The sequence below is a fragment of the Camelus bactrianus genome, chromosome 26 (genome assembly GCF_048773025.1).
Source record: "Camelus bactrianus isolate YW-2024 breed Bactrian camel chromosome 26, ASM4877302v1, whole genome shotgun sequence".
In the NCBI taxonomy this organism is placed as follows: Eukaryota; Metazoa; Chordata; class Mammalia; order Artiodactyla; family Camelidae; genus Camelus; species Camelus bactrianus.
In genome coordinates, this window is record NC_133564.1 from 36196096 (window position 1) to 36208771 (window position 12676).

A 12676-nucleotide genomic window follows, 5' to 3' on the forward strand; every position below is an offset into this window, starting at 1 on the left:
CATATCCCAGTCCTGTTGATACAAGGAAACAGATGTGGGGCATGAGAAGGGCTGTGTCCCAGGCTTTGGTTGAGCCCCTGGAATGTGCCCCACCAGACGTGGGTCCTTGGCTTCATGCAGGAAAGATTTCAAGAGCAAGCCACTGTTGAGTAATGGTAGATGTATTCACAGAGACACATTGAAAGGCAAGAGAAAGGCTACGAGTTGTGGGGTTCGGGTGCTCAGATTAAAAGTAGGTACACACTCCACAGACAGAGTGTGGGCCTTCTCGGAAGAGGGAGAGAGAGTGGTGACCGCGAGGTGGCGCAGTGTTGCTCGTTTTCTTGGGCTTGGTTGTTTCATATGCTAATAAGTAGACTGAGCAGCCTAAGGGTAAGGGGCTGGGATTCCCTGGGAGTTCGCCATTTCCCACCCTGTGACCTTTTGTGGCTAGCCTTGGGATGGCCATGGTGCCTTGGGGCATGTTATTCACCATGTTACTATTACAATGGGTGTATAATGAAGCTCAAGCTCTGCTAGAAGTTATATCTCTTCATCTTGAGCCTCAAGGCCTATTGGGGATTGAATCCTTCACCATTTTGATGTTAATTGTTGTGGCCTTCCTTGAATGGCTGTGCTCTGCCCCCTTCCATCCTGTCTCACTGTGATGACACAGAGAGAGCAAAGGCCGGGCCCTACCCGTGATCCTGCATTTAACAGGGGGAGGGGTGGTTTGGGCTGAGGATGACTCTGAGTGTGAGAAGGATGTTTCAGATTTTCCCACGTGGGACATGGGGACGTGCCAGCAGCCACTGCAGATTGATCTCACGGGCATTATCGCTTGTGTCACTCATCTTTTCTATTTTACTTTTTTTTTCAAGTATTTAATCTAAATTTAATATCAGTTTTTTTTAGGAAACAAATTTCTCTTTTTCTTTTCTTTGGGGCTCTTTAGGGGATAGGTAATTAGGTGTATTTATCTGTTCGTGGAGGCCCTGGCACTTGAACCCAGGACACCGTGCACGCTAAGCTCACGCTCTACCACTGAGCTCTACCACCCATCACATCATCTTTTACTTTTTGCTTTAGCTGCCAAGAATCTTACAGCTGAATTTCTAGTCGGCCTTTAACACTTACCCTAACTTCATGGCATTCATTTTTATGACTTTACCTTCCCCTGGTTTCATTTAAGTATTCAATCTCCATTTTGTCTTCACTCTCACTTTTGTCTTTTTGTTGTTATGGTTGTTAAGCTGTGTTTAAATAAATTGTTTAATTTCTCTTTTAGCAGGAGGCTGAAAGTAAATAAATATGTAAACAAACTTATCACACTTCAATATTTTATACTTTCTAAGCTGTTTAGTAGTTACTTAAAAACCGAATTGAATACTAAAGTGATAAAATTTTTAAATTATTTTTTAATTTTTTATAAAGGTATAGCTGATTTACAATATGATATAAGTTTCAGGTGTACAATAGTTGCACAATTTTTATTTTTATGTCCATTTATAGTTATTGTAAAACATTGGCTATATTCCCTGTGTTGTAAGATCCATCCCTGTAGCGTGTTTATGTTAGATGGAGCAGTTTGTATAAGAAAGCTGGGTAACGCAGAGTCTGGGGAGTGGCTCTTTCTAACCCATGTTCATGGTCACCCTTCCTGTCAGAGCCCAGGCCCTCACTCCTCTCTGAAGGGGAGCGAGTGGAGGCAGCCCTCATCAGCGCTGGCACCACCCTCTGAGTGGCAGTGACAACAGTGACTCTCTGTGGACATGCAAATTGTTGTTCCAGGATCTTTACATGCATTCCTGCATTTAATAATTAAAGCCCTCCTGTGAGGAATCATTTTATGTTTTTAATGAATAATACATTTTATTTTGATTTTGATAGACTTCAAACCTCCAGAAAATGTACTGGAATAGTACAATAAACGCTTAGAGCATTTCAGCTAAAAGGGCACTATTTGCCCTATTGTGTGTGGCTTATTTTAGTATAAACTTTCAAGGTCCATCCATGTTGTAGCCTCAATCAGTAATTTATTCTTTTGATTTGATAATATCTTTTTTCTTTTCTTCGTTTTTGTCTATTTAAAAATATTTTCATTGAATTCTAGTCAGTTTATAATGTTGCATCAGTTTCTTGTGTACAGCACAACACTTCATTTATATAGAAACATACCTGTATTCATTTTCATATTCTTTTTCAACATAAGTTACTATAAGATACTAAATATATTCTCCTGTGCTATACAGTATAAACTTGCTGTTTACTCTATACATACTATCTGCAAATCTTGAACTCCCAATTTATTCCTTCCCACACCCTCTCCCCTCTGGTAACCATAGTTTGGTTTCGATGTCTCTGTGTCTGTTTCTGTTCTGTAGATAAGTTTATCTTTTTGTTTGGTTGTTTTTTCATTTTTTGTTTTTTTTTTTTTAGATTCCACATGTGAGCGATCTCATATGGTATTTTTCTCTCTCTTTCTGGGTTACTTCACTTAGAATGACATTCTCCAGGTCCATTCATGTTGCTACAAATGGCATTATTTTATTATTTTTTTTTATGGTGAATAGTAGTCTATTGTACAAATATACTACAACCTCTTTATCCAGTCATCTGTCAGTGGACATTTAGGTTGTTTCCATGTCTTGCTATTGTAAATAGTGCTGCTGTGAACATTGGGGTGTAGGTGTCATTTTGAATTAGGGTTACTTCTGGATATGTGCCTAGGAGTGGGATTGCTGGGTCATATGGGAGGTCAATTTTTTGTCTTTTGAGGAACCTCTATACTGTTTTCCACAATGGCTCCACCAAACTGCATTCCCACCACAGTGTAGGAGGGTTCCCTATTCTCCACAGACTCTCCAGCATTTATTGTTTGTGAACTTCTGAATGATGGCTATTCGGATTGGCGAGATGTGATATTTGATTGCAGTTTTGATTTGCATTTCTCTGATAATGATATTGAGCATTTTTTCATGTGCCTATCGGCCATTTGTATGTCTTCATTGGAGAAAAGTCTCTTTAGGTCTTCTGCCCATTTTTGGATTGAGTTGTTTGTTTTTCTTTCTTATTAAGTGTAAAAGCTGTTTACATATTCTGGGAATTAAGCCCTTGTCAGTCTCATTTATTGCTAATATTTTCTCTCATTCAATATGTTGTCTTTTTGTTTTGCTTACTGTTTCCTTTGCTGTGAAAAAGCTTGTAAGATTAATTACATCCCACTTGTATATTTTTGCTTGTATTTCTATTGCTTGAGTAGACTGCTCTAGGAGAACATTGCTGAGATGTATGCCAGATGTTTTCCCTATGATTTCTTCTAAGAGGTTTATAGTGTCTTGTCTACATGTTTAAGTCTTTAAGCCATTTTGAATTTATTTTTGTGTATGCTGTGAGGGAGTAGTCTAACTTCATTGATTTACATGCAGCTGTCCAGTTTTCCCTACACCATTTTCTGAAGAGGCTGTCTTTATTCCATTGTATGTTCTCACCTCCTTTGTCAAAGATTCAATGACCAAAAGTTTGTGGGACTATTCTTGGTAATTTTGTTTATCCGTTCATTGATGGATGGATATTGTTTGTAACTTTGGCTACTCTGAATGATACTGCCATGAATATTGATGTGCAAGTTTTTGTGAGAATATGTTTTCATTCTGTTGGCTGTACAGTTGGCCCGCCATATCTGTAGTTTCCACTTCATGGATCCAGATGGCTGATTGTAAAGGGACTCGAACATCCTTGGATTATGGAATCCAGGATGGGGGGTTCCTGAAACCAACCCCTCGAGGATACTAAGGGATGACTCTACATGTAGGAGTGAAATTGCTGAGCCATATAACTCTAACCTTTTGAGGAAACAACAGACTTCTCCAAAGAAGCTGCACCATTATCCCTTTCCACTGGCCGCATATGAGGTATCTCTGCCTCCTGAACAACACTTGTTATTGTGCATGTTTTGATTATAACCATCCTGGTGGTTGTAAAATAAGATCTCATTTTCATTTTGATTTCGCTACTGATGCTGAGCTTCTTTTCATATGCTTATTGGCCATTTGTGTATTTTTTTAAATCCTTGGAAATTTTAAAAATTGTGTCGATTTTCTTTGTATTGTTCAGGTGTAAGCATTTGTTATATATCCTGAATACTAGTCTCTTATTAGATACATGCTTTGTAAAATTTTTCTCCTATTCTGCAGATTGTGCTTTCACTGTAGTTCTTTTAAACATTAAAACAATTTCTTTACAGGTGAGGTAATTAGATGTATTGTTTTATTTTATTTTTCTTGCTAAGCACGCCCTCTATCAGTTGAGATACCCCCTTCCCCTGTCATTTCACTTTCTTGATGATGTCCTCTGTAACAAAAAGGTTTTAATTTTGATGAAGTCCAGTTTATCTGCTTTTTTCTTCTATCACTTGTGCTCTTCGCATTGTATCTAGGAAACCAAAGCCTATCCTAAGACCTCAAAGATTTATACTGTGTCTTCTTTTAGAAAGTTTATAGGTTTAGTTTTTACGTTTCTGTCTCTGATCCATTTTGAATTAATTTTTATTTGTTATATAAAATATGGGGGTCCAGATTCCAGATTCATTCTTTTGCCTGCAGATACCCAGCTTTCCCTGCACCATTTGTTGAATAGACTATTCTTTCCATGGAGTGTTGTTGGCACCCTTGTGGAAAACTGACTGTAAATGTAAGTTTTTTCCCCCTGGGATTTTATTGTGTCTCATAGATTTATTTATCCAAACTTATGCCAGTACCATACTGACTTAGTACTATAGCTTTTTAGTACACTTTAAAGTGAGTCATCCCACTTTGCTCTGCTTCTTCAAGATTGCTTTGGCTGTCCTGGGCCCCTTGCACTTCCATATGAATTTTGGGATAAGTTTTTCAATTTTTGCAAAGAAGTCAGCTGGAATTTTGATAGGGATTCCACTAAATTTGTAAATCACTTTGGGGAGTCTTAACATTTTTAACAATATTGTCTACCATTCCATCAACATGAGATGTCTTCCATATATGTAGATCTTTTAAAATGTTTTGGTGATACTTCAAAATATTCAATGTACAAATCTTGTAAATTTTTGTTAAATGTATCTCTCATTTAATTTTTAATGCTGTTGTAAATGGAAAGTCTGAGCTTCTTGAGGTAGGACTATATATCAATTTGTTTATTTCTAGGATTTCTACGCAGCAACTACCCTAGGTTTATATTTGCAACATAAATATATCCACAACTCTTCCCACCCCCATGTTATAAGAAACCAAGACCCAGGTTAAGCTACCTGAACACCTATGTGGAAGTGAGAAATGAGACCCTTGGGTGGGGCTTTGTGAAGATGATACTGAGAGCTTATTTAGGATGGCTTCATCTTAATTTCTTTTAAACAACACTTTCGGTGTAGTCAGATATATTAAGAACATGCCCTTTTGATGTGCAGAGGAGCTAAGACTATTATCAAATAATTTCTAGAGAGAGTGTTGTACTTGAAATCTAATTTGCATCAATCTTTGAAGATTTATGTTTCAGGAGCTTTGACTAAAGAACACCTGTCTTTATTCATTAGTGACAATTAAATGCTCAAGCAACATGTAATAGTCTGAGAAACTGCCCCCGCCCCGTAGTGCTGGGTGGCTGCAGCTGTAACCGGAGTCAGCGCTTACCTTTCCCAGTGTGCTTGTGCTGATCCGCTCAAAGCGGTTCGTCCAACAGTGTGTCTGTAGTCTGTTGGACATAGCCATAAAACATTGAGTTAAGGTTGCTGGAATGCATTATATTCTTATTAATAATAAGTAAGCACATATTGAGTACTTACTGTATGTTGGGAATTGTCCCTCAGCCTCACATGAATATTATTTCTCTTAAAACCTCACATATTTTCTTGTTATTCTCACTTTACAGATAAGGAGACTGAGAATTAAGTCTTCTCTCTTTGGGTGGAGCTCATTATCAATGACGGGAAGTTGTAAGGAAAAAGATATTGATTCATCCTGAGAAAACATTTTTCTGAGAGTCAGCAGTGAAGAAGGTGGACACTGAAGAAGGTGATCATTGTTCGATTGAGACGAGCCCCTGGTTGTACGGAGTCAGCATCCCTGTCCTGGACACAGCCAGTGTAGAGCTGCGTGGTGGGTGAGGCTGCGATGCCGTGCAGGGAACGCAGATGCCGGGCCATTGGGCTGTGCTCAGGCCCGGTGGGGCTTTCTCCTAAGGGCAGTGGACAGTCATTGACAGATTTTAAGTAGGGGAGTGGGGTGCTCTCGTAGATCACTTTTGTCTTGTAGAATGCTTAGAAACATTTAGAAGGCTCAGCTGGAGGTGATGTGATGAGTCAAATTAGGGTGGCTGCCAGGTGTAGGAGTGTAGAATTTTCAAGTGGTTTTCAGTCCCAGTTTTGTGGCTCAGTAGCCGTGTCACTTTGGATGATGCACTCAAGGAAGAGAAACAATTTATCTAATCAATAAATGCTGTGATGTACCGACCTCCCAGGACTGCTGTGGAGATCCAGTGAGATAACGTGTGCACAGTGTGCAGCATGGTACCCAGCACAGAGTCAGTGCTGAGTGAGTGCCAGTGAGTATCTGGTAGGACAGGTGTGGCTGGTGGGACTCGGTGACTGAGGAAATCTGGGCCCTGAAGGAGGGGTCCAGTCACATCTGTGAGTGATGGGCCTGAGCTCGGAGAGGCAGAGAGACCTTGCCCCCCGACCAGGGGCCCTGGGCAGGACGGCTATGGGAGGAGCACCGTGAAGTCAGCTCTTTTCAGGTGGAGTTGGAGTTGCTCTTGAGACATCTAAGTGCAGTGTCACGAGCTCACAGAGGAGGTCTGGGCCGGGGCTGTGCATTTTCATATAATCTCAATCCCTGATAATGCCGAGGTATTGATCGCTGAACGTGAAGTTTTCTTTACAGGACAAGTGAATAGTAGTATCATCTCTGTCATCAAAGCTCACGTCTCTTTATTCATCACCCACTTTGCTAATTGGGTACTTACAGAGCTCAATTCACCGACCTCCCATGGGCTCAGGCTCCACAGTAAAGAGCTGGTGAGCCTCCCTCCTTTCCAGAAGACGACACATTTTGCTGGTAGCCTTCTGTACCTCGCCAGACTTAGAATTTTAGTTTGTTGAATTAATTCTATTTTCTATTAGCCATCTCCTGACAAGAGAGACCTTTTACATTATGGTCATATTTCAAATAGCTGTTACTGAGAACTGCTGATCTGATCCATAGAGTAAGTATTATATTAAACTTGTAGAGTACTTAACATTTTTCTGTCTTTGCCCTTTAATTTTGTATGCCCTTTCTCTATCCTATTTGGGGCCTTAATTTTTTTTAAATAAAAGATGCTGTTTGCAGTTAAGAAAACAAAAGAAAAAATACACATGATAGCTAAACATAGAAAATATCTAGTGTGTTTACTGTCTCGGCAATGGAGGGTTGTAGAAACTCGTGAAAACCTTCATTACACAAGTTTCTTAAAATGCGGATTAAGAAATAAAACCTTCCTTCCTCATCTTTCAAGCTGCACAGCTAATTGTCAAGAAACTGAGGGGAAATCCTCAGAAGCCAAGACAAACCAGAAAGCAGGGATTCTGGGTGATACATGAGCCTTAGAAGCCCTGGGGTGCCTGTTGGCTCCTGTACTGAATTTCAGTTGCCTTGACAGTAGGGCAGGAGATGAGCCCGAAGCCTCTCACACTGGGAGTTGGATGACTGATCATATGTAAGGTCATGCCCATTCCGAGAAGCATGGTTTACTTAAGGGTGAACTAGGAAAAAAAATTCCTCAAGGCAAGACAGTAAGGAAAGTCAATTTTGTTGGAAGAGGGGAAAAATTACAAATCCAAAGTAAGGATATAGTGTAAAGCTCTTCTGGCATGAGAGTGACCACAAACTCCTGGCAGAGAAGCCCAGCTACTCCTGGAATGAGAAGCTGTGGTTTGAATGAATCAGTGAGCAGCCATTCCGGAAAAGGCCTCCAGAGTCTTGTGGATCTAGATACTGGATGGCAAACACCTCTCTTCCAAGGCCTCATTCAAATAACTGGAAAAGTTTTAAAGGAAAGAAGCCATAATCATAGTTCTATTTATTAACATTACTATATGCTAGGAATTCAGAGGTGACTATGGAGTTGACTCCTCATTTATGGACCTTACTTTCTCTTTGGGGAGAAAAACTGACATAGTTGGGGAGCTTGGTAGAGGGAGGTGTTAGTCTGTTGCAATTAGCCAGGAGAGGAGATTAAGAAAGCAGTGAAGGGTGGGTGAACTTTTTAGCTGAGGACAGACAGTCTTGTTCAGTTGGCTTTTAATTTCAAGCTCAATGAGCTGTCACTGGAGGGAATAGATTTTACGGAGGATGGACTTAGCTCAGGCCTCTTTAGAATGGACACGTAAAACTGGAGAAAGACAGTCAAATCTGTGCAGACATTAAAGTTCACTTGAACATGCTCCATCCCTGAGCCAAAGATAGGACAAATATGCAGCACTTCTTAAGGACAGAGGAGTGGTTTCTAAGATTCTCCAAGAATGAATCCCAGGGAACCGGGATGGCCAGTTGTCAAACTGTGACTTTGCTCTTTGGACGGTGTACCCACCAAGGGTATTGGAATTTTATAGGTTTCCATTTCTCTTTAATACACGTCAGGTGATTAGGACGTGGGCACAAGTATTTGACAACTTGTCGAGGCGACTTTGGTTACCTGCCTAGAAGCACGGGCACTGTTATGGCTGCGTCATACATCTTGCCGCCCATCCCGTTCCCCGGCTCAGTGATCACGGCAGAGTGGTCCCTTGTTGACCTGTCCGTCTCCTTTGTGACATCATAACCCATGAAAAGACCGGAGCGTATTAACGTGGTTTTCTTAAAGTCAAAGGAACAGATCAAATATGGAGTCAGATTTGTTCTTTCCTACTTCAGTAGTGCCATGGAGAAGGCAGTTTGGGCAGCTTTTTGTAGGGCCCTAGAGGCTTTCTCTCTCAGCCTCTGGGCACCTTTATTGAAAACCCTTCATAGCTGTCTGGAGTGCTGTAAAACCACTCCGCCTGTTTTGCCCTGAAGATTTGTTCAGTTTATAACTCATCTCTACTCCTTGGAAAACAACTCAATAAAAATTCAGTTGGTTTCCCACCAGCCATGGGCAGGGGTGGGGGATACCTTGTTATTATTTCATAAAATAACAATAATAATAATAATAGTAATAATAATAATAAATAATAATAATAAAAGAAGTCTTAAAACAGCACTGGGCACATTGGAGAGGGTCAATAAATGCTTCCTGGCTTAAGTCAAAAGTGATGACTCAGTGATTCCATGGCTGCTGTATTTGCTGAGCTAATTACTCCTTTGCTCCATTACACATTTTTTTAACTGAAAAAGAAATACATGCAAATGGTTAAAAAAAATTCAAACAGAGCACAAAACTACACAAGTGAAAGAAGTTTACACTCACCCTCTGTTCTTCCAGCCCTCCCTGGAGATGCCACTGTTTACTATCCTTTGGATGCTTTTCCAGATATGGTATGCACATTCCCAAATATGTATGGAAATTCCTTTAAAGTTTTAGTTATTTTTAACTTAAAGGGATTTAAATCCTCAAGTGGCTTCTGCCTCGGTAATAGAACAGAACAAATCTGACTGCATATTAGATCTTTTCATTTGACTTTAACCCTATGCTCTGTCTCCTAGGCTTCATCTTGCTTGTAAAACAATGTTGCTTAGAGCCTGAAATATACAGGAGAGCCTATTCTGAAGGCTCTGACCTTTAAGGATATTTAACACTTTTTCATTCATAAAAAGATAACAAATTACAGAACAGAAAATAACGTTTGTTTTGTTGGAGGTTTACAGAGATTTGACCCAGGCAGATAGCTGCAAGAAAAAAGGATTCTAACAACAAGGAATTCCTACACCAGGAAGATTGCAACAATCAAGCACGTAGGAAAGGAGCCTGAATTCTGACTTGGGGAGATGGTTTTCCAGGACATTAGTTTGCCATCTAGGTCTACAGAGACTTGCTATTCCTTGCCCCAACACCTGGTCTCCCAACTTATTGGCCTGTCCTGCACTGAGGAGAATGAATTTGGACTCGGTAACACTCCTATCTACCTAGCAAGCAGGGCACTGGAACTGAGTGTTATGGAAACAACAGGCCAGCCAAGAAACAAGCACCACTGGGAGGGTTGGAGTACTCAGATTTATTATGCCGGCGGGCTCAGAGGGGCTTCTGCTCCGAAGATCTGAGCAACTCCAAGACATGCACATGAGGTTTTAAAGGGTTAATTACAAGTAAGGGGTATTAGCCAATAAGGCTCAAACAACAAAAAGCAAGGAATCAGTACACTGGAGCTTATCAACTTGTAATAGTTCATGTTACTGCCACCTGTTGAGGTTGGATTTACGAGTTAGCTTGTTAGCCCAGTAAACTGACACTAAACTTCAGAATTACGAGTTAGCCCAGCAGAATTTAGATCAGTAAACCGACACTTATCACACTTAGATTTGTGACTTAGCTTGTTAGCCCAGCTGGGCTTTTCCTTTACATGAGGATAGCTCTCCCACACCCAGGGAACTACTGTGAGCCCTAGATGGTTCCACTAGGGTGGGGTGTGGTTTACCCAGGAGGGATGGGGACTGTGCACCAACACTCAGGCAGTCTGTTCTGTCTGGGGCTCTGATCTTGTACCACCCCGCTCCCCGCCAGCCCAACACCTGGGAGAGTGGAACTAAGGCAGAGATCATGCCTGCCTGTTTCCCAGCATGTAAAAGGGGAATAGGTACTCTTCCCAAGGTAGTTGTGAGCGACAACACCTGCGGGTGCTTGGTTCCCAGAGCAACACAAAACCCAGCTCCGCATGGGGGCAACGGGTGAGATACCCATAGGGGTTCTGCAGAAGCATCGGATGGAGGGCTGGATCAGAGAGGTAAAACATGAGCTGCGGGCCTTGAAGGGTAACAGAATGGTACAGAGGCAGGACTGCCGCCTCCTTCGGGGTGCCCCCAGAGGTAAAGCTTTTTCTCTCCATCTCCGCTGCGACCCTCCCCTCTCCAGATCCATCCCTTTTCTCTGCTCTTCCGGTCCATCTGTCTCCCTCCACTTTTCCCCTCCTCTAATCCCCTCCCATCTTCTTCCTCCCTCGCTGCCCCACCTTCTCTCGCAGAACCCAGAGTGGATCGCTGGCCCTCCTGCGCATGGGCAGTCGGTGCCTGCTGGACCGCGGGTTGGAAGCTCCAGCTCCGAGCCGGGGATCGGCCCCAAAGGCTTCTCAGCTCTGTCGACCGGTAGGCCTTTAGCTCCTGCCCGGGCCGGGGCCTCTGGCTGTGGAAGTGCAAGGTGGGGGGCTCCCGGGAAAGGGGTCAGGCGGCTGCGGGAGGGCGGTCGGCATGTCACAGCCCCCCAGGGCGCCATTCAGCCTGTGTTCAGCTGAATTGCTCTGGCCAGACCCCTCTGCCCGCGCCACCTACACCGGCGCCCCGGCCACACCTGTCCATGGCCAGGTGTGCACCTGCAGCCTCTCACCCAGCCGGGCCCCCCTCAGTCCGTTGCTGGCGTCCCCTTCCCCTCTCCCGCCCGCGAGTCCTCTCCTCCCGGGCTGCCTCTCCTCGGCCGCCGGCCCGTCCCCGCCCCTGGGCGGGCTGTGTCCCTGGCGGGCGGGGTCTGCGGACCCGAATGGGGGCGGGCGGCTGGGGCTGGGGTTGGCCTCCGAGCGGGGCTGCAGCCCGCGTTTCCACCAACCACCCCCCCAGCTTTCCGTGCCCCGCGACCCCGGGGCTGCCCTGCTCTTCCTTTCTTGCTCCCTGAGGACAAGCTCAGCGGCGTGGGCGCTGCTCCCTGGGCTGAGAGCCTCCGGCTGTAAAGCCCAGCTTCTGGTGGAGTCGGGAAAGTGGATCCTCAGTGCTGAGCGAGCTTCTGTCTCCTCCCTCAGTGTTTCTGCCCCAGGTAAGTACCTTGAACACTTTCAGGTGTTATGATGGCGGTGCTTGTTGATGTCACGTGTTTTTATAGTGCCAGGGATTACAGTGTTGAAAGCAGGGCTTGGTTCAGTTAAAAATGAGCTGAAGGCATGAGGCTGTGACATGCTCCTCCCTTCCCACTCCCAGTGTGAAACGTGTAACCGTTGATTTTAAAAAGATAGTTACAGTCCCTAACTAGCCCAGCCCAGCTAGGTTGCGTTAACAGGAACAGCACCACCAGAGGCGTTGGAGACCCAGGGACATTGCAGTCCTAAAGAGATCCTGGCACAGTTTGGTTTGTTTTGGTTTTTTGTTTTTCTTAAATCGTGGGGCAGACTAGTAGTATAGAGGGAAAAATAATTGTCAAGAAATATTTTTTCATATAACAGCTTTATTGTGATATTGTTCACACACCATGAAGTCCATCCATTTAAATGGTACAATTCAGCAACTTTTAGCATATTCACAGTGGTGCAACAATTATTATTCCAGAACGTTTTCATCACATCAGAAAGACCAGTGAAAATGAGTGACACACCCACCCCTCCTCAGTGGTGTTTCTAAAGAAGTTTCATGCCTATTCCTGACCATAAAATAACTTGTTACATTCCATGAAATATCTGGTAGGAATTCTAATCAGAATTGCAATGAATCTGTGTATAAAAACAGGAAGAATTAATGTCTTTATGGCATAAATTTCTTCTACCCATGAATATATCTCGGACTGTATCTTTTCATCTCTC

General features: G+C 43.0%; 1 protein-coding gene across 4 annotated transcripts in view; it reads left to right on the forward strand.

Moving 5' to 3' along the window:
- The window catches only part of LOC141575165 (uncharacterized), a 188570-nt gene that overhangs the window by 67615 nt on the left and 108279 nt on the right, over nt 1-12676 (forward strand). For all 4 annotated transcript variants that reach the window (XM_074353798.1, XM_074353797.1, XM_074353799.1 and 1 more), the window contains exons 18-20: nt 4584-4671; nt 5881-6023; nt 11141-11919. The gene's annotated coding sequence lies outside the window, so the exon portion shown is untranslated. The remainder of the gene's footprint in view (nt 1-4583; nt 4672-5880; nt 6024-11140; nt 11920-12676) is intronic.